This window comes from Schistocerca americana, chromosome 8 (assembly GCF_021461395.2).
Source record: "Schistocerca americana isolate TAMUIC-IGC-003095 chromosome 8, iqSchAmer2.1, whole genome shotgun sequence".
Lineage (NCBI taxonomy): Eukaryota > Metazoa > Arthropoda > Insecta > Orthoptera > Acrididae > Schistocerca > Schistocerca americana.
In genome coordinates this window covers 95,328,151-95,344,001 of record NC_060126.1, presented here as the reverse complement: position 1 = coordinate 95,344,001, position 15,851 = coordinate 95,328,151, and the positions used below count along the sequence as shown (strand labels likewise).

General features: G+C 49.5%; 32 non-coding genes across 32 annotated transcripts; 14 read left to right on the top strand and 18 right to left on the bottom strand.

Annotated features, from left to right (window-relative positions):
* Positions 1-338: 338 nt before the first annotated feature.
* On the top strand, positions 339-411 carry Trnar-acg. Its single transcript has one exon. It is a non-coding gene; the product is annotated as a tRNA-Arg (tRNA).
* A 287-nt stretch (positions 412-698) lies between these two features.
* Trnam-cau lies at positions 699-770 on the top strand. Its single transcript has one exon. It is a non-coding gene; the product is annotated as a tRNA-Met (tRNA).
* A 245-nt stretch (positions 771-1,015) lies between these two features.
* Trnad-guc lies at positions 1,016-1,087 on the bottom strand. The gene has a single exon. It is a non-coding gene; the product is annotated as a tRNA-Asp (tRNA).
* Positions 1,088-1,194: 107 nt separating this feature from the next.
* Positions 1,195-1,266, bottom strand: Trnad-guc. The gene has a single exon. It is a non-coding gene; the product is annotated as a tRNA-Asp (tRNA).
* A 107-nt stretch (positions 1,267-1,373) lies between these two features.
* On the bottom strand, positions 1,374-1,465 carry Trnai-uau. The gene is given in 2 exon segments: positions 1,374-1,409; positions 1,428-1,465. It is a non-coding gene; the product is annotated as a tRNA-Ile (tRNA).
* A 378-nt stretch (positions 1,466-1,843) lies between these two features.
* On the top strand, positions 1,844-1,916 carry Trnar-acg. The gene has a single exon. It is a non-coding gene; the product is annotated as a tRNA-Arg (tRNA).
* A 287-nt stretch (positions 1,917-2,203) lies between these two features.
* Trnam-cau lies at positions 2,204-2,275 on the top strand. The gene has a single exon. It is a non-coding gene; the product is annotated as a tRNA-Met (tRNA).
* Positions 2,276-2,699: 424 nt separating this feature from the next.
* Positions 2,700-2,771, bottom strand: Trnad-guc. The gene has a single exon. It is a non-coding gene; the product is annotated as a tRNA-Asp (tRNA).
* A 107-nt stretch (positions 2,772-2,878) lies between these two features.
* Positions 2,879-2,970, bottom strand: Trnai-uau. Its single transcript is given in 2 exon segments — positions 2,879-2,914; positions 2,933-2,970. It is a non-coding gene; the product is annotated as a tRNA-Ile (tRNA).
* Positions 2,971-3,348: 378 nt separating this feature from the next.
* On the top strand, positions 3,349-3,421 carry Trnar-acg. Its single transcript has one exon. It is a non-coding gene; the product is annotated as a tRNA-Arg (tRNA).
* A 287-nt stretch (positions 3,422-3,708) lies between these two features.
* Trnam-cau lies at positions 3,709-3,780 on the top strand. The gene has a single exon. It is a non-coding gene; the product is annotated as a tRNA-Met (tRNA).
* Positions 3,781-4,025: 245 nt separating this feature from the next.
* Trnad-guc lies at positions 4,026-4,097 on the bottom strand. Its single transcript has one exon. It is a non-coding gene; the product is annotated as a tRNA-Asp (tRNA).
* Positions 4,098-4,204: 107 nt separating this feature from the next.
* On the bottom strand, positions 4,205-4,276 carry Trnad-guc. The gene has a single exon. It is a non-coding gene; the product is annotated as a tRNA-Asp (tRNA).
* A 107-nt stretch (positions 4,277-4,383) lies between these two features.
* On the bottom strand, positions 4,384-4,475 carry Trnai-uau. Its single transcript is given in 2 exon segments — positions 4,384-4,419; positions 4,438-4,475. It is a non-coding gene; the product is annotated as a tRNA-Ile (tRNA).
* Positions 4,476-4,853: 378 nt separating this feature from the next.
* Positions 4,854-4,926, top strand: Trnar-acg. The gene has a single exon. It is a non-coding gene; the product is annotated as a tRNA-Arg (tRNA).
* A 287-nt stretch (positions 4,927-5,213) lies between these two features.
* Positions 5,214-5,285, top strand: Trnam-cau. The gene has a single exon. It is a non-coding gene; the product is annotated as a tRNA-Met (tRNA).
* Positions 5,286-5,530: 245 nt separating this feature from the next.
* On the bottom strand, positions 5,531-5,602 carry Trnad-guc. Its single transcript has one exon. It is a non-coding gene; the product is annotated as a tRNA-Asp (tRNA).
* A 107-nt stretch (positions 5,603-5,709) lies between these two features.
* On the bottom strand, positions 5,710-5,781 carry Trnad-guc. Its single transcript has one exon. It is a non-coding gene; the product is annotated as a tRNA-Asp (tRNA).
* A 107-nt stretch (positions 5,782-5,888) lies between these two features.
* On the bottom strand, positions 5,889-5,980 carry Trnai-uau. The gene is given in 2 exon segments: positions 5,889-5,924; positions 5,943-5,980. It is a non-coding gene; the product is annotated as a tRNA-Ile (tRNA).
* Positions 5,981-6,358: 378 nt separating this feature from the next.
* Trnar-acg lies at positions 6,359-6,431 on the top strand. The gene has a single exon. It is a non-coding gene; the product is annotated as a tRNA-Arg (tRNA).
* A 287-nt stretch (positions 6,432-6,718) lies between these two features.
* Trnam-cau lies at positions 6,719-6,790 on the top strand. The gene has a single exon. It is a non-coding gene; the product is annotated as a tRNA-Met (tRNA).
* Positions 6,791-7,035: 245 nt separating this feature from the next.
* On the bottom strand, positions 7,036-7,107 carry Trnad-guc. Its single transcript has one exon. It is a non-coding gene; the product is annotated as a tRNA-Asp (tRNA).
* A 107-nt stretch (positions 7,108-7,214) lies between these two features.
* On the bottom strand, positions 7,215-7,286 carry Trnad-guc. Its single transcript has one exon. It is a non-coding gene; the product is annotated as a tRNA-Asp (tRNA).
* Positions 7,287-13,384: 6,098 nt separating this feature from the next.
* Positions 13,385-13,457, top strand: Trnar-acg. The gene has a single exon. It is a non-coding gene; the product is annotated as a tRNA-Arg (tRNA).
* A 287-nt stretch (positions 13,458-13,744) lies between these two features.
* Positions 13,745-13,816, top strand: Trnam-cau. The gene has a single exon. It is a non-coding gene; the product is annotated as a tRNA-Met (tRNA).
* A 245-nt stretch (positions 13,817-14,061) lies between these two features.
* Trnad-guc lies at positions 14,062-14,133 on the bottom strand. Its single transcript has one exon. It is a non-coding gene; the product is annotated as a tRNA-Asp (tRNA).
* A 107-nt stretch (positions 14,134-14,240) lies between these two features.
* Positions 14,241-14,312, bottom strand: Trnad-guc. Its single transcript has one exon. It is a non-coding gene; the product is annotated as a tRNA-Asp (tRNA).
* A 107-nt stretch (positions 14,313-14,419) lies between these two features.
* On the bottom strand, positions 14,420-14,511 carry Trnai-uau. Its single transcript is given in 2 exon segments — positions 14,420-14,455; positions 14,474-14,511. It is a non-coding gene; the product is annotated as a tRNA-Ile (tRNA).
* Positions 14,512-14,889: 378 nt separating this feature from the next.
* Trnar-acg lies at positions 14,890-14,962 on the top strand. The gene has a single exon. It is a non-coding gene; the product is annotated as a tRNA-Arg (tRNA).
* A 287-nt stretch (positions 14,963-15,249) lies between these two features.
* Positions 15,250-15,321, top strand: Trnam-cau. Its single transcript has one exon. It is a non-coding gene; the product is annotated as a tRNA-Met (tRNA).
* Positions 15,322-15,566: 245 nt separating this feature from the next.
* Positions 15,567-15,638, bottom strand: Trnad-guc. The gene has a single exon. It is a non-coding gene; the product is annotated as a tRNA-Asp (tRNA).
* Positions 15,639-15,745: 107 nt separating this feature from the next.
* Trnad-guc lies at positions 15,746-15,817 on the bottom strand. Its single transcript has one exon. It is a non-coding gene; the product is annotated as a tRNA-Asp (tRNA).
* Positions 15,818-15,851: the final 34 nt, after the last annotated feature.

The following is a 15,851-nucleotide window of genomic DNA, read 5'->3' as shown; positions in this document are numbered from 1 at the left end:
CAAACCAATGGTGGGCACAGAAACATACGATCGCCACCTGATGCCATACTGCGACTTTGGCACCTGACTACCAATGCTTCGTGCTATTCTTGTTTCATATGCTACGCTTACATGCACATCAACCGGCTCTCGTCGTCGAGAAAACGTGGGAAAACGCGCGCCTTGCCTTCTGCTACCTGTCGAACAGCGAGAGCAGATGCGTGGCAAGCTCTAAGCTCTGCAGGCGCACTGCGGCCACGCAGCTGCACGAAAGGTACCTTCCTTGGGAGCTTGCTCAGCCATGGAGAACACGTTTCTTAGCGAATTGCACTTGTCTCGTAGAAAGAAATGCTGCCACTGGCCCTGTGGCGCAACGGATAACGCGTCTGACTACGGATCAGAAGATTCCAGGTTCGAATCCTGGCAGGGTCGGCGTTTTGTTAGTTGCCGACGCGTAGCTGGGCAGTGGATTTCGTATGTCGCCGCACCGTGGAGTGCTTTGTTGCTCCTGTGCATCTCGCAGCTGCATGTCGAGTCGATCGTGGTAAATATCGCTGCCTGCAAGCGTCAGCGTAGCGTCAGTCGAGCAAAGTCGAGACAAGTCAAGCTGAGAGCTGTAGGAGATGATACGCAATTAAATACAGGCGTGTGAAAGCGACGCAGACAACACTTTCCAAGTGTCCCACGTCACGTGGCGAAGAGCCGGCGCAACCCCAGGCAGCAGAGTGGCGCAGTGGAAGCGTGCTGGGCCCATAACCCAGAGGTCCGTGGATCGAAACCACGCTCTGCTAAAATTATTTCTTTTGCGGACTGTGCCGAGCTCGATTATTACGCCCACAGCGTCGGCTGGGGTGCTTTGATACAGCGTTAACAGCATACCCCGCAATTCTGAAATGTGAAGAATGCGAGAACCACTTCCTAAGTTGTAGCATTTTTTAAGATTTTGCGCCAACTACACTCCACGATCGCAAAGTTAATGCTCTTACGACCCACATACGCGCAACACTCGAACAGGGTTGTGAGATAAAAATCGCATCTCCCCGGCGGGGAATCGAACCCCGGTCTCCCGCGTGACAGGCGGGGATACTAACCACTATACTACCGAGGATGCGCTGTAGACAGGTGCCTGTGTGCGAGAGATATGGTGCTAGTAGCCGCAAACGACCTACACTAAGTTCGGCGAGTGATAGAGCAGCAATTACAAATCGGATATGCCTCCCCGGCGGGGAATCGAACCCCGGTCTCCCGCGTGACAGGCGGGGATACTAACCACTATACTACCGAGGAAGACGCAGCTAGCGTCTCGAATGCACAATTATGTTACTCAAATAGCTGATACATCTCAAACCTAGCCTCCTGTTGCTGTCAGAGACAGCTGCTAAGAAATAAAAGTATGCCCCAGGTGAGGCTCGAACTCACAACCCCGGCATTGCTCACGGCTACTGCCTTATAAGTACCGTGCGCTAACCAATTGCGCCACTGGGGCTACAACAGAGTGCTTTCAGTTAGCGGTATTCACTTTGCTGCAAACCAGTGGTGGCCACAGAAACATACGATCGCCACCTGATGCCATACTGCGACTTTGGCACCTGACTACCAATGCTTCGTGCTATTCTTGTTTCATATGCTACGCTTACATGCACATCAACCGGCTCTCGTCGTCGAGAAAACGTGGGAAAACGCGCGCCTTGCCTTCTGCTACCTGTCGAACAGCGAGAGCAGATGCGTGGCAAGCTCTAAGCTCTGCAGGCGCACTGCGGCCACGCAGCTGCACGAAAGGTACCTTCCTTGGGAGCTTGCTCAGCCATGGAGAACACGTTTCTTAGCGAATTGCACTTGTCTCGTAGAAAGAAATGCTGCCACTGGCCCTGTGGCGCAACGGATAACGCGTCTGACTACGGATCAGAAGATTCCAGGTTCGAATCCTGGCAGGGTCGGCGTTTTGTTAGTTGCCGACGCGTAGCTGGGCAGTGGATTTCGTATGTCGCCGCACCGTGGAGTGCTTTGTTGCTCCTGTGCATCTCGCAGCTGCATGTCGAGTCGATCGTGGTAAATATCGCTGCCTGCAAGCGTCAGCGTAGCGTCAGTCGAGCAAAGTCGAGACAAGTCAAGCTGAGAGCTGTAGGAGATGATACGCAATTAAATACAGGCGTGTGAAAGCGACGCAGACAACACTTTCCAAGTGTCCCACGTCACGTGGCGAAGAGCCGGCGCAACCCCAGGCAGCAGAGTGGCGCAGTGGAAGCGTGCTGGGCCCATAACCCAGAGGTCCGTGGATCGAAACCACGCTCTGCTAAAATTATTTCTTTTGCGGACTGTGCCGAGCTCGATTATTACGCCCACAGCGTCGGCTGGGGTGCTTTGATACAGCGTTAACAGCATACCCCGCAATTCTGAAATGTGAAGAATGCGAGAACCACTTCCTAAGTTGTAGCATTTTTTAAGATTTTGCGCCAACTACACTCCACGATCGCAAAGTTAATGCTCTTACGACCCACATACGCGCAACACTCGAACAGGGTTGTGAGATAAAAATCGCATCTCCAAGGCGGGGAATCGAACCCCGGTCTCCCGCGTGACAGGCGTGGATACTAACCACTATACTACCGAGGATGCGCTGTAGACAGGTGCCTGTGTGCGAGAGATATGGTGCTAGTAGCCGCAAACGACCTACACTAAGTTCGGCGAGTGATAGAGCAGCAATTACAAATCGGATGTGCCTCCCCGGCGGGGAATCGAACCCCGGTCTCCCGCGTGACAGGCGGGGATACTAACCACTATACTACCGAGGAAGACGCAGCTAGCGTCTCGAATGCACAATTATGTTACTCAAATAGCTGATACATCTCAAACCTAGCCTCCTGTTGCTGTCAGAGACAGCTGCTAAGAAATAAAAGTATGCCCCAGGTGAGGCTCGAACTCACAACCCCGGCATTGCTCACGGCTACTGCCTTATAAGTACCGTGCGCTAACCAATTGCGCCACTGGGGCTACAACAGAGTGCTTTCAGTTAGCGGTATTCACTTTGCTGCAAACCAGTGGTGGCCACAGAAACATACGATCGCCACCTGATGCCATACTGCGACTTTGGCACCTGACTACCAATGCTTCGTGCTATTCTTGTTTCATATGCTACGCTTACATGCACATCAACCGGCTCTCGTCGTCGAGAAAACGTGGGAAAACGCGCGCCTTGCCTTCTGCTACCTGTCGAACAGCGAGAGCAGATGCGTGGCAAGCTCTAAGCTCTGCAGGCGCACTGCGGCCACGCAGCTGCACGAAAGGTACCTTCCTTGGGAGCTTGCTCAGCCATGGAGAACACGTTTCTTAGCGAATTGCACTTGTCTCGTAGAAAGAAATGCTGCCACTGGCCCTGTGGCGCAACGGATAACGCGTCTGACTACGGATCAGAAGATTCCAGGTTCGAATCCTGGCAGGGTCGGCGTTTTGTTAGTTGCCGACGCGTAGCTGGGCAGTGGATTTCGTATGTCGCCGCACCGTGGAGTGCTTTGTTGCTCCTGTGCATCTCGCAGCTGCATGTCGAGTCGATCGAGGTAAATATCGCTGCCTGCAAGCGTCAGCGTAGCGTCAGTCGAGCAAAGTCGAGACAAGTCAAGCTGAGAGCTGTAGGAGATGATACGCAATTAAATACAGGCGTGTGAAAGCGACGCAGACAACACTTTCCAAGTGTCCCACGTCACGTGGCGAAGAGCCGGCGCAACCCCAGGCAGCAGAGTGGCGCAGTGGAAGCGTGCTGGGCCCATAACCCAGAGGTCCGTGGATCGAAACCACGCTCTGCTAAAATTATTTCTTTTGCGGACTGTGCCGAGCTCGATTATTACGCCCACAGCGTCGGCTGGGGTGCTTTGATACAGCGTTAACAGCATACCCCGCAATTCTGAAATGTGAAGAATGCGAGAACCACTTCCTAAGTTGTAGCATTTTTTAAGATTTTGCGCCAACTACACTCCACGATCGCAAAGTTAATGCTCTTACGACCCACATACGCGCAACACTCGAACAGGGTTGTGAGATAAAAATCGCATCTCCCCGGCGGGGAATCGAACCCCGGTCTCCCGCGTGACAGGCGGGGATACTAACCACTATACTACCGAGGATGCGCTGTAGACAGGTGCCTGTGTGCGAGAGATATGGTGCTAGTAGCCGCAAACGACCTACACTAAGTTCGGCGAGTGATAGAGCAGCAATTACAAATCGGATGTGCCTCCCCGGCGGGGAATCGAACCCCGGTCTCCCGCGTGACAGGCGGGGATACTAACCACTATACTACCGAGGAAGACGCAGCTAGCGTCTCGAATGCACAATTATGTTACTCAAATAGCTGATACATCTCAAACCTAGCCTCCTGTTGCTGTCAGAGACAGCTGCTAAGAAATAAAAGTATGCCCCAGGTGAGGCTCGAACTCACAACCCCGGCATTGCTCACGGCTACTGCCTTATAAGTACCGTGCGCTAACCAATTGCGCCACTGGGGCTACAACAGAGTGCTTTCAGTTAGCGGTATTCACTTTGCTGCAAACCAGTGGTGGCCACAGAAACATACGATCGCCACCTGATGCCATACTGCGACTTTGGCACCTGACTACCAATGCTTCGTGCTATTCTTGTTTCATATGCTACGCTTACATGCACATCAACCGGCTCTCGTCGTCGAGAAAACGTGGGAAAACGCGCGCCTTGCCTTCTGCTACCTGTCGAACAGCGAGAGCAGATGCGTGGCAAGCTCTAAGCTCTGCAAGCGCACTGCGGCCACGCAGCTGCACGAAAGGTACCTTCCTTGGGAGCTTGCTCAGCCATGGAGAACACGTTTCTTAGCGAATTGCACTTGTCTCGTAGAAAGAAATGCTGCCACTGGCCCTGTGGCGCAACGGATAACGCGTCTGACTACGGATCAGAAGATTCCAGGTTCGAATCCTGGCAGGGTCGGCGTTTTGTTAGTTGCCGACGCGTAGCTGGGCAGTGGATTTCGTATGTCGCCGCACCGTGGAGTGCTTTGTTGCTCCTGTGCATCTCGCAGCTGCATGTCGAGTCGATCGTGGTAAATATCGCTGCCTGCAAGCGTCAGCGTAGCGTCAGTCGAGCAAAGTCGAGACAAGTCAAGCTGAGAGCTGTAGGAGATGATACGCAATTAAATACAGGCGTGTGAAAGCGACGCAGACAACACTTTCCAAGTGTCCCACGTCACGTGGCGAAGAGCCGGCGCAACCCCAGGCAGCAGAGTGGCGCAGTGGAAGCGTGCTGGGCCCATAACCCAGAGGTCCGTGGATCGAAACCACGCTCTGCTAAAATTATTTCTTTTGCGGACTGTGCCGAGCTCGATTATTACGCCCACAGCGTCGGCTGGGGTGCTTTGATACAGCGTTAACAGCATACCCCGCAATTCTGAAATGTGAAGAATGCGAGAACCACTTCCTAAGTTGTAGCATTTTTTAAGATTTTGCGCCAACTACACTCCACGATCGCAAAGTTAATGCTCTTACGACCCACATACGCGCAACACTCGAACAGGGTTGTGAGATAAAAATCGCATCTCCCCGGCGGGGAATCGAACCCCGGTCTCCCGCGTGACAGGCGGGGATACTAACCACTATACTACCGAGGATGCGCTGTAGACAGGTGCCTGTGTGCGAGAGATATGGTGCTAGTAGCCGCAAACGACCTACACTAAGTTCGGCGAGTGATAGAGCAGCAATTACAAATCGGATGTGCCTCCCCGGCGGGGAATCGAACCCCGGTCTCCCGCGTGACAGGCGGGGATACTAACCACTATACTACCGAGGAAGACGCAGCTAGCGTCTCGAATGCACAATTATGTTACTCAAATAGCTGATACATCTCAAACCTAGCCTCCTGTTGCTGTCAGAGACAGCTGCTAAGAAATAAAAGTATGCCCCAGGTGAGGCTCGAACTCACAACCCCGGCATTGCTCACGGCTACTGCCTTATAAGTACCGTGCGCTAACCAATTGCGCCACTGGGGCTACAACAGAGTGCTTTCAGTTAGCGGTATTCACTTTGCTGCAAACCAGTGGTGGCCACAGAAACATACGATCGCCACCTGATGCCATACTGCGACTTTGGCACCTGACTACCAATGCTTCGTGCTATTCTTGTTTCATATGCTACGCTTACATGCACATCAACCGGCTCTCGTCGTCGAGAAAACGTGGGAAAACGCGCGCCTTGCCTTCTGCTACCTGTCGAACAGCGAGAGCAGATGCGTGGCAAGCTCTAAGCTCTGCAGGCGCACTGCGGCCACGCAGCTGCACGAAAGGTACCTTCCTTGGGAGCTTGCTCAGCCATGGAGAACACGTTTCTTAGCGAATTGCACTTGTCTCGTAGAAAGAAATGCTGCCACTGGCCCTGTGGCGCAACGGATAACGCGTCTGACTACGGATCAGAAGATTCCAGGTTCGAATCCTGGCAGGGTCGGCGTTTTGTTAGTTGCCGACGCGTAGCTGGGCAGTGGATTTCGTATGTCGCCGCACCGTGGAGTGCTTTGTTGCTCCTGTGCATCTCGCAGCTGCATGTCGAGTCGATCGTGGTAAATATCGCTGCCTGCAAGCGTCAGCGTAGCGTCAGTCGAGCAAAGTCGAGACAAGTCAAGCTGAGAGCTGTAGGAGATGATACGCAATTAAATACAGGCGTGTGAAAGCGACGCAGACAACACTTTCCAAGTGTCCCACGTCACGTGGCGAAGAGCCGGCGCAACCCCAGGCAGCAGAGTGGCGCAGTGGAAGCGTGCTGGGCCCATAACCCAGAGGTCCGTGGATCGAAACCACGCTCTGCTAAAATTATTTCTTTTGCGGACTGTGCCGAGCTCGATTATTACGCCCACAGCGTCGGCTGGGGTGCTTTGATACAGCGTTAACAGCATACCCCGCAATTCTGAAATGTGAAGAATGCGAGAACCACTTCCTAAGTTGTAGCATTTTTTAAGATTTTGCGCCAACTACACTCCACGATCGCAAAGTTAATGCTCTTACGACCCACATACGCGCAACACTCGAACAGGGTTGTGAGATAAAAATCGCGTCTCCCCGGCGGGGAATCGAACCCCGGTCTCCCGCGTGACAGGCGGGGATACTAACCACTATACTACCGAGGATGCGCTGTAGACAGGTGCCTGTGTGCGAGAGATATGGTACTAGTAGCCGCAAACGACCTACACTAAGTTCGGCGAGTGATAGAGCAGCAATTACAAATCGGATGTGCCTCCCCGGCGGGGAATCGAACCCCGGTCTCCCGCGTGACAGGCGGGGATACTAACCACTATACTACCGAGGAAGACGCAGCTAGCGTCTCGAATGCACAATTATGTTACTCAAATAGCTGATACATCTCAAACCTAGCCTCCTGTTGCTGTCAGAGACAGCTGCTAAGAAATAAAAGTATGCCCCAGGTGAGGCTCGAACTCACAACCCCGGCATTGCTCACGGCTACTGCCTTATAAGTACCGTGCGCTAACCAATTGCGCCACTTTTTTTTTTTTTTTTTTTTTCATCTGTCACCTAGTGACGGTATTTCCTTTATATTGCGTGCATTGAATTTTGTATTATTAATTGCCGATCTTGGCTAGGTTTCATAATTGCAAAAATTGAATTGAATTGCTGGTTGAGGATAATCGTAAAATAAATGACTTTCTTCTCTGAAAAAATTCGTGAAATAAATTGCAGGACTCCCTTCATTTGTTGCTACTTAAATATGGTACTTAAAATGTAAAGATGAGCTGAATCATAAACGGTTCTTTGCTGCTCCAATTATTGTTGTATAAAACGGAGTCTTTTGTTTGCTCTTCTCTGTTATCCGACTCCCAGTCGCTCAAAGACAATTTTGAGCATGTTGCCGTACGTCTGCTTATGGCCTGGATATTTAACTATTCTATCATATTCATTTTTCAGGTACATATGAAAATCAATGAGATCGTCGGTTCCTAAGTTATTAATAACATAGCTAACGTATGTTCCCATTAACCAATGAATTGAGTTGTTTTTGGTTGCAGGGAAATACTGTACCTGTGGCCGGAGAAGGATCAGAGGCTGAAAATTGTCTGTGGACGATCGTGTCAGAAAAGCCAATTGGTCTCTCAACCATTGCCAGTTCTTCATATGCCCAGCACACGTGAATCTGTGTACTGTTGTGTCGACGAGATTACATTTGAGACAAAGGTTTGTTTGGCTAATCCCAATTGAGTGCAGCCGTTCGTTGGTACTGACTATATTGGTGACTGATTTGTACCATGATGTTTTTGCGTCGGAGGAGAGAACTCGCAGGTTAATATTCTTCCATATAGTTGTCCAATTGTAATGCGGATATTTTTCCTCTATTTTATTCTTCCCTTCATTTTTCTTCTTGAGACACAGAATTGCTCGGGCCGTTAACTGCCGCGAATTAGTTATTTCGCTATTAATATAACTCATATCGATGAAAAATGTACGCACATGACGAAGGCGGGGATTGATTTTGTGCACATCAACTGGCGCGTGGAGACTTGCAGGTGTAAGAATTTCAAATAACTTAGTTGTAATGCTGGTAGCGTTTTCGTTGAGAAGACTAGTGGTCCGTTTGAGGAAAAGAGCCGAGGCCTTATTCTTAATGTCCGTTAATCCCAGACCTCCATTGCTGGGATCGAGGGTAGCTGTTCTCCCAGTCACTCTAAACACTTCACCTCGCCATAGGTAGTTAGTGACGATTGACATTATCTTTCCAGCGATCATGGTGGGGAGTGGAAAGAGTTGCGCCGTATAATAAGCTTTTGATAAAAGGCAATTATTAATTAAACGAATTCTTTGAAATTGATTTAAAGGTCGGAGCAGGTTTTCTCTGGTGGCTCCTTGAATGCACCCGGATGTTGTTTTCCAATTAATGGCCGCCATTTTGATTGGACACATAGTCAGAGTCGTCCCAAGTGATTTGCACTGAGTGACCTGTGTTGCCCAAGTGACAGTTACGTGTTGAAAACCCCGCAGGTTTAGCAATCTGCTCTTATTAGCATTGGTGGTAGCACCCGACACGCTGCAGTACTTTTTAATGAGCAATTCTAATTTGGTAATGTCATCGACGTTCCGTAATACGACGCCTACATCATCAGCGTATGCATTTGTGACTGTTTTGTGACCTGCTAACGTAATACCTGTTAGATTGACGTGAAGACTGCGCAGTAACGGCTCCAAGGAAAAGACGAATAGAAGCATGGAAAGCGGGCTGCCTTGAGGAACGCCACGCCGTATCGGGATCTGCTTAGTTCTTTGGCAGTTGACAGAGATACTTGCGTTGATCCCCAACGCAACGTTCGTGACCACACTGAGAACTCGTTCGTCAAAGCCTATTTTTCTCATTGTTGTAAGAAGGAACCTGTGATCCACACGGTCGAAGGCTTTGTGAAAATCGATAAAACAGATGGCACATTTGATGTTCGTCACAGAGGCGATGGCAATTAAATCCCTGTATTCCGCAATACTTTTGAAAATAGTTCTGCCAGGTACACATGACTGATGTGGACTTACTATTTTTTTGGCTAAAAGTGAAAGTCTGTTATTTAACAGTCTAGCTATGATTTTGTAGTCGGAGTTAAGCAACGAAATAGGGCGAAAGTTGTGTAGATTGCGCTTCGATGTAGTCTTAGGAACTAATACTATTGTGCATTCTTTCATAGCAGCAGGTAGTGGTTTTCCTTGGATAATCTCGTTTGCCATTTGAGTAAACTTTTCTCCGATGAGTGGCCAGTATCGTAGATAAAATTCAACGGGCAGCCCATCCGGCCCCGGTGACTTGTTTAAAGGAGACTTGCGGACGGTGTCGTGGAGATCCTCTTCAGTGAAATCAGTAAGAAGTCCTTCATTTTCCTCTGCTGACAGCTGAGGAACTATGCCGCCAAGAAATTCGTCGAATGATTCTTCGCATAACTGACTGGCTGAATAGAGATTGTGGTAACACTTGAAAACCTCGTTGACGATCTCTTTCTGAGAAGTAATGGTCAGACCGGTCGGAGTCTGGATCTCATCAAGAAAGGTTCGTCTCCTATGTTTTGCGTGTCTCAATAGGTGATATAAGGAAGCAGTTTCGTCCTCTGATAATGTCTTGGCTTTTGACCTTACTTTTAGTCCTTCCAGCTGTTGTTGTTTAATGCGGAGTAATTTGGCCTTAGTTTTTTTAATGTCTTCCAAACGAATGCCGGAAGTGCTCGCCTGTTCATACAAGTTCCGTAACATTGCGTAATAAAATTCTACGGTGTTCTTGAGTTCTCGGGATCGTTGAAGACTGTACTGAATTAAAACGTTCCTCAGTTTTGGTTTGGCCCTGTTGCACCACCAGTCCGTAACAGTCACATAGCGATCTATCGAGCGCAAGCACATGTTCCACGTTTCGTTGACAACATCTGCTAACTCATTGTCCTGTAGCAAGGATACATTCAGCTTCCACTGACTTCTTAAACGGCGAGATGGTTGTGCCCTTAAATTGATGGAAGCCAGCATACTGCAATGGTCGGAAAAATATACAGGAATTGTCTCGACTTTAACTAAGGATCTTTCCATACCTTGTGACACATATATCCTATCAATCCTGCTACAGGACTGTGTAGCTATATACGTATATGCAACAACAGTGGGATATTTAATTTCCCAAGTATCTCTGAGGTTTAGATCCGTTACTAACCGCTTCAATTCGTTACAGCAATTAAAATTTGGAGTCTGATCTTTTTTATTTAGTACACAGTTAAAATCGCCGCCAATTAAAAGTTCTGGTGGGTTTTTCCGTAATAAATATATTATTTCTTCTCTAAAAAAATTTGCCCTTTCCGGTCTATTGGAGGTCCCTGACGGGGCATACAGGTTAATAATAGTAACGTCAAAAACTTTAATTCCTATTGCTCTGCCCGAGTCCAGTCTCTCGACATCAGTTACAGGGATCCCTTCCCGGATTAAAATTGCTGTGCCCACCTTTGTTTCGAGTGAGATATTTAGTATTTCTACATAGCCGGCAACTTTAAGGTCAGGCATCGTGACTTCTTGCAGCAAAGCAATGTCAGTTCCGGATTCATAAAGGAAATCCTTGAGAGCAGCAATCTTCGTTTCTGACTTAATCCTGTTAATGTTTATAGTTGTTATTGTGTATGCCTGGCACATGTAGGTTCCTCGTGAAAATAAGGAAAAAAAAAAAAAAATCCCTACTGTCAGAGAAAAGTAACAATTACTCCTGGAGGTAATAGAAGAAAAGAAGAAAAAAAAAACTATATTAAAAACAGTCAACTACGAATTTGGCAGATTGGTAATTCCGTTGTCACCGAAATTGTGCAGGAACATGGTGGCACTTAGCAGTATAATTTCTCGAGTTAGACTTGGCTGTGTCAGTTCAATGATGGATTCGTTACCGGGTCAGACTTATCTTTACAGTGGGGTTTTGCACCATCAAGGTTCTTTGAGTTTTTCTCAGGGGATACTGCAGTAATTATTTCATATGATACGTTTTTGGCTTTCACATCATCTTTTCCTAGTTTTTGTTTATCGGCGTGACGAGATGCTTTGAGGTTCGGTTGAGGTTTTAGCCTGCGTCGTGGAACCTCTGCAGTGGCAGTGTGTGGACGCGAGTGATCCGCATCTTGCGCCGATGGTTCGGAGGTGGCCTCTACACAGTCCTGTTTGCTAAGCCTAGTTCCAGTTTCAGTTCCTTCCGCGACTTCTATCTGTGCATCGGGGAGGGAGTGCTGTGTGTCTGTAGATTCGCAAGGCTGAGTCCGATCCATCACTTGCTGTTCCTCAGAACTCGACTTCCGTGTTACCGTGGTCGGAGCCAGTGGTTTCGCGTCCATGTTTTCTAACACTGTGGCAACAGCAGCTGACGGCGGGAGGGCCTCTGCTGCTGGCGTCACTGCCGCATGTTTACTGTCTACGTCCTCACCCGCACCCTCGCTGCATTGCTTTTGTTTACGGTTGGACTGTGATGTATCATCGTCTGAACAGTCTTCAGTTGTCTCTAAAGGTCTCTTTTTAGGTTGCAGATCGCATTCACGGGTAAGAGAACTGCGATCGGTAATTACATGCAAGGGAGGGAAATCAGCGACATTTACGGCAGTTACTTCAGAAGTACTGGCTCCATCATTACCAGCCGGGGGAGGTTGATGATTGTTAGGCAGAACATCATTAAGCGTAAGTCGCTGACGCTGCGTAAGGCTATTTTTAAGGACATAGACACGGCGGGGACAGTCTTGACGGAAATGACCCGTTGCATTGCAAATATTACAAGTCTGCACCTGCCCTGAATATACGATATGCGCTTTATGACCAGCAATAGAAATAAAAGATGGGATATTGGCTTTAACTTCCATTTCTACTGATCGAATGCCATTGAAACACTGCAATTTATACAATTTCGACCACCTTTCGTTGACAACGGACTGGATCTCCCCGTATTTCGAAAGCGCCTCTTTAATCAGCTGATTATCTACTTCAATAGGAACGTTTAGCACTCTGACTGATTTATACGTGATATCCGCTTTGCGAATTGAAACACTACTTTTAGACCCATCTCTGTGCACAAATTCAGCAACACTACCGCACCTCAATAACAGCTTCTCAACATCAACAGGATTAAAAAATTTTACAAAGACACAGTATTTGTCAGCATCTAACTGGGTGGTATGTACGGAATCAGAACTTACTCCAATTACGTCGGTCAGCCAGTCATGGATTTCCAAAGCCGTAGGTTGCACTGCACGCGTTTCCTTCTCAAATGAGAAAACCAGGGTATTCTTCCGTACAATTCCAGCCATTTTTCATCAGTCGCGAGGAGATTCCGGTAATAAACCGAAATTCCACCAAAACACAACCGTTATAACGGACGAAAATACACAGAAACTTAGCACAATGACACCAGACACGTAGAAACACAGAAATTCACAAACAGCAACAAATTAAACTCAGGACGCGGCGGCACCACTAACGTAAACACGGAGCAGCAGCGGACACGTCCTAACGCGCTGACAGCTAGAGCCGGAATGCCACTGGGGCTACAACAGAGTGCTTTCAGTTAGCGGTATTCACTTTGCTGCAAACCAGTGGTGGCCACAGAAACATACGATCGCCACCTGATGCCATACTGCGACTTTGGCACCTGACTACCAATGCTTCGTGCTATTCTTGTTTCATATGCTACGCTTACATGCACATCAACCGGCTCTCGTCGTCGAGAAAACGTGGGAAAACGCGCGCCTTGCCTTCTGCTACCTGTCGAACAGCGAGAGCAGATGCGTGGCAAGCTCTAAGCTCTGCAGGCGCACTGCGGCCACGCAGCTGCACGAAAGGTACCTTCCTTGGGAGCTTGCTCAGCCATGGAGAACACGTTTCTTAGCGAATTGCACTTGTCTCGTAGAAAGAAATGCTGCCACTGGCCCTGTGGCGCAACGGATAACGCGTCTGACTACGGATCAGAAGATTCCAGGTTCGAATCCTGGCAGGGTCGGCGTTTTGTTAGTTGCCGACGCGTAGCTGGGCAGTGGATTTCGTATGTCGCCGCACCGTGGAGTGCTTTGTTGCTCCTGTGCATCTCGCAGCTGCATGTCGAGTCGATCGTGGTAAATATCGCTGCCTGCAAGCGTCAGCGTAGCGTCAGTCGAGCAAAGTCGAGACAAGTCAAGCTGAGAGCTGTAGGAGATGATACGCAATTAAATACAGGCGTGTGAAAGCGACGCAGACAACACTTTCCAAGTGTCCCACGTCACGTGGCGAAGAGCCGGCGCAACCCCAGGCAGCAGAGTGGCGCAGTGGAAGCGTGCTGGGCCCATAACCCAGAGGTCCGTGGATCGAAACCACGCTCTGCTAAAATTATTTCTTTTGCGGACTGTGCCGAGCTCGATTATTACGCCCACAGCGTCGGCTGGGGTGCTTTGATACAGCGTTAACAGCATACCCCGCAATTCTGAAATGTGAAGAATGCGAGAACCACTTCCTAAGTTGTAGCATTTTTTAAGATTTTGCGCCAACTACACTCCACGATCGCAAAGTTAATGCTCTTACGACCCACATACGCGCAACACTCGAACAGGGTTGTGAGATAAAAATCGCATCTCCCCGGCGGGGAATCGAACCCCGGTCTCCCGCGTGACAGGCGGGGATACTAACCACTATACTACCGAGGATGCGCTGTAGACAGGTGCCTGTGTGCGAGAGATATGGTGCTAGTAGCCGCAAACGACCTACACTAAGTTCGGCGAGTGATAGAGCAGCAATTACAAATCGGATGTGCCTCCCCGGCGGGGAATCGAACCCCGGTCTCCCGCGTGACAGGCGGGGATACTAACCACTATACTACCGAGGAAGACGCAGCTAGCGTCTCGAATGCACAATTATGTTACTCAAATAGCTGATACATCTCAAACCTAGCCTCCTGTTGCTGTCAGAGACAGCTGCTAAGAAATAAAAGTATGCCCCAGGTGAGGCTCGAACTCACAACCCCGGCATTGCTCACGGCTACTGCCTTATAAGTACCGTGCGCTAACCAATTGCGCCACTGCGGCTACAACAGAGTGCTTTCAGTTAGCGGTATTCACTTTGCTGCAAACCAGTGGTGGCCACAGAAACATACGATCGCCACCTGATGCCATACTGCGACTTTGGCACCTGACTACCAATGCTTCGTGCTATTCTTGTTTCATATGCTACGCTTACATGCACATCAACCGGCTCTCGTCGTCGAGAAAACGTGGGAAAACGCGCGCCTTGCCTTCTGCTACCTGTCGAACAGCGAGAGCAGATGCGTGGCAAGCTCTAAGCTCTGCAGGCGCACTGCGGCCACGCAGCTGCACGAAAGGTACCTTCCTTGGGAGCTTGCTCAGCCATGGAGAACACGTTTCTTAGCGAATTGCACTTGTCTCGTAGAAAGAAATGCTGCCACTGGCCCTGTGGCGCAACGGATAACGCGTCTGACTACGGATCAGAAGATTCCAGGTTCGAATCCCGGCAGGGTCGGCGTTTTGTTAGTTGCCGACGCGTAGCTGGGCAGTGGATTTCGTATGTCGCCGCACCGTGGAGTGCTTTGTTGCTCCTGTGCATCTCGCAGCTGCATGTCGAGTCGATCGTGGTAAATATCGCTGCCTGCAAGCGTCAGCGTAGCGTCAGTCGAGCAAAGTCGAGACATGTCAAGCTGAGAGCTGTAGGAGATGATACGCAATTAAATACAGGCGTGTGAAAGCGACGCAGACAACACTTTCCAAGTGTCCCACGTCACGTGGCGAAGAGCCGGCGCAACCCCAGGCAGCAGAGTGGCGCAGTGGAAGCGTGCTGGGCCCATAACCCAGAGGTCCGTGGATCGAAACCACGCTCTGCTAAAATTATTTCTTTTGCGGACTGTGCCGAGCTCGATTATTACGCCCACAGCGTCGGCTGGGGTGCTTTGATACAGCGTTAACAGCATACCCCGCAATTCTGAAATGTGAAGAATGCGAGAACCACTTCCTAAGTTGTAGCATTTTTTAAGATTTTGCGCCAACTACACTCCACGATCGCAAAGTTAATGCTCTTACGACCCACATACGCGCAACACTCGAACAGGGTTGTGAGATAAAAATCGCATCTCCCCGGCGGGGAATCGAACCCCGGTCTCCCGCGTGACAGGCGGGGATACTAACCACTATACTACCGACGATGCGCTGTAGACAGGTGCCTGTGTGCGAGAGATATGGTGCTAGTAGCCGCAAACGACCTACACTAAGTTCGGCGAGTGATAGAGCAGCAATTACAAATCGGATGTGCCTCCCCGGCGGGGAATCGAACCCCGGTCTCCCGCGTGACAGGCGGGGATACTAACCACTATACTACCGAGGAAGACGCAGCTAGCGTCTCGAATGCACAATTATGT